Here is a 3,315-nt window from a genome sequence, read left to right on the forward strand (position 1 = left end):
GACAAGGTGGTGGGGGTGGTGACAGAGAGAGTGGCAGTGTTCTGAGGGAGGGGGAGAGAGAAAGAAGTAGCAGTGTTCTGAGAGGGGGAGAGAGAGAGGTAGAGGGGGAGGAGGAAAGTGAGGTGGAGGTTTGGAGGAGGACGTTTGGGGGCAAGGTAACAGCAGCAACCTGTTTGAACTGTGTTTAATGTTGCATTTTCGCTCTCTCTCGCTCGCTCTCTCTCTCTGACTCTATTTTTGTCTTTCTGTTTTCTTATATCTTTTTTTTCTTTTTCTTGTATCTTTTTCTCAACTTTACATTTACATTTACATTTACATTTAAGTCATTTAGCAGACGCTCTTATCCAGAGCGACTTACAAGTACATACATTCATACTTTTTTTGTACTGGCCCCCCGTGGGAATCGAACCCACAACCCTGGCGTTGCAAGCGCCATGCTCTACCAACTGAGCCACACGGGACATCCCCCCTCTCTTTCACGCTCTCCCTCAGGCTGCCCAGAGGTTGTTCCTGAGGCTACAGTAGAAAAATGGAGGTTTAGTTGGAGGGGATTTAACCTTGATTCCTGCAATAAAGCACGACGCAGGGAATGACAGCAACACGGATAACAGCGCTGCCTCAGCAACTCAGCAACTGCCTGGGTGACCACACGTTTCCTGTTCCTGATGCACCCCTCACTCACTCTCTTCCTTTCTCTCTCTCTCTCTGACTTGGTCTGTCTGTCTCTCTCTCTCTCACTCTTTCTCTCTCTCTCTCTCTGACTTGGTCTGTCTCTCTCTCACTCTTTCTCTCTTTCTACACTGTCCTTCACTCCCTCGCCTTTTCTCTCTCTCTCTCTCTGACTTGGTCTGTCTCTCTCTCACTCTTTCTCTCTTTCTACACTGTCCTTCACTCCCTCGCCTTTTCTCACACTCTCTCTCTCTCTGACTTGGTCTGTCTCTCTCTCACTCTCTCTCTTTCTACACTCTGTCCTTCACTCCCTCGCCTTTCTCTCCATCCTCCCCCACTCTCCCTCCCCCTCACTCTCTCTCTTCAACACTGTCTCTCACAGACATACTAACATATATATATATTTTAACACCTTACGTACGGAGGGAGGACAGGACCTGAGACATTTCCTCTCTGTGTGAATGTGTAGGGTTGCACCACGCTCCACAGGCTATATTTAGGTTGGTGTGTGTGTGTGTGTGTGTGTGTGTGTGTGTGTGTGTGTGTGTGTGTGTGTGTGTGTGTGTGTGTGTGTGTGTGTGTGTGTGTGTGTGTGTGTGTGTGTGTGTGTGTGTGTGTGAATATGTGTGAGTGTGTGTGCCCCAGACGTTTCATTCATGCGTTGCCAAATGAAGAGCCTAAAAATAGCCGGTCAATTCAAAAATGTCAGTTTCTGCACTAAGTATTCATGTCCTTGCAAACTGAGGGAGGAAAGTGTACGTGTAGCAACAATGAGTAGTGATCTGCAGACAATTCTAGGTCTGTATATCGTGTAGATTTGATATGGGTGTTGCAAGTGGCACACAACTAGAGCTCTGCCAGTGGATGAGATTTGGAGCTTTTGTTTATAGTAGCCAAAACCAATGGTAAAAGCTTGTACTTCAAGAAAGAAGTACAAGACTGAAGTCCAAGTTTGCAGAGGGGAGTGCTCTACCACCACAAAACCCCAGGCCTCAGGTGGACATGAACACTCACAAACAATGTGCTACAATACAATCAAACATACCCTTATCAGACTGTATAATTGTACATGGTATATGGCTAAAAACAGAAGTGATCCTCAAGGAGGAAAATAAATATTTGTATGCAGTAATTCACTCTTTAAGGGCACTGCACTCACAATGACTTGACTTATCATAACAAAGACTAAAGCAAAGCAAGTTGTATACATCTGATAGGTACTGCAGTAGTGGAGTCACTCAGGGCTCAGTAATCCAACCCATCCGGTTTGATAATCTCTCTGCCTGGTTACAACCCTTTCCCGTTACTTCAGTCACACCTGTGTTTACCCAGCTAACCACGCCCCTTTCACATGATCACATACTTATATACACCCTACAGTACATGCAGGGTTACTCAGGTGATTAGGGTTTCATACACACACACACACACACGCACGCATGCATGCATGAACGCACACGCACACACTCACCCTATAAAAACTACTGTGTAGGACTATACAGGTGTAGAGTCTATGGCTGAGATTTAATTTATGACCTGGGCAACTTTAGTCTAATAGGCCTAGGCATTGTAATCCGTTTATGGGCAAAACGTTATGCAAACATGCAGATTATAGAAGTGTCTTTTCCTGCTCCTTTATTCAAATCAAATCAATCAAATCAAAGTTTAGCAAAAGTCTAGCAAAAAAATCTAATTAAAAAAAGATTCGAAAACAATAAATCAATTAACAATCCAAGCAGATATATTAGAGTGAGCAGTTTCAGAACCTTGAATATAAATATAATTACGTGGTGTGTATGTAACATTTGGAAAAGCAAATGGTATGTACAGTACAGTGTTAATTTCGTCAAAAAAAGTGACAAAAATATTCATTAAACACCTATTTTTCAGTGGCAATTGACGAGACAATAACTGACTAAATAGTCCCAGAAAAACTATAACTACGTTAAAAATATTTTTCATTTCAGTTGACTAAAACGAGACGAATCTCTGTGACTAATAAGTGACTAAATCTCTGTGACTAATAAGTGGACTGGACAAGAGTTTTTGAAAAAATGTAGAGTTTTTCATTGATAAACACAATTAATCTTAGCAGCACAGATGCTCAGCGCAGTACTGTTCAGCTGCCACACCCAGCGCACACACAGCCTACATCAGCTGCTGACCTGTGGGGGAGCAAGCGACGAGTGTTGGCAGACGCGCAGGCGACTCTGTTGCGTCCTCGTAGCTAACCACCGGCCTTCTAGTTAGCTACCCTTTGCCTGGTTAAGAAACACAAGCTGCTTTACGAAACTAGCGATGATTTCCTCTCCTTTGAGTATAGAAAAGTAGGCTGTCTATGAATTTGTAGTCTCGCTCACCCCTCCCACTGCATTTCATAGCCAGGTTCTGTAGCCAGTGTAGCCAAGTCTCCCTCTTTTCCTCAGACAAAATGGCTTGAGAGACTACCGTTAAAAAGAAACTGTATGACCCATAATTTTTTCTTCTTCTTTCTATTGTGCATTGGCGGGCTGCATTTTACATTCATAAAGCATATCGCTGGCCGTTCTAAAACAAGGCTACTTGCGGACCAGACCGTTAACCATTTGTTTAGGCTACACCTTGTCATGTTACCTCATTAGCTAGCTATAGCTAACAACCTGCGGC

Source organism: Salvelinus namaycush, chromosome 39, assembly GCF_016432855.1.
Source record: "Salvelinus namaycush isolate Seneca chromosome 39, SaNama_1.0, whole genome shotgun sequence".
Taxonomy (NCBI): Eukaryota; Metazoa; Chordata; class Actinopteri; order Salmoniformes; family Salmonidae; genus Salvelinus; species Salvelinus namaycush.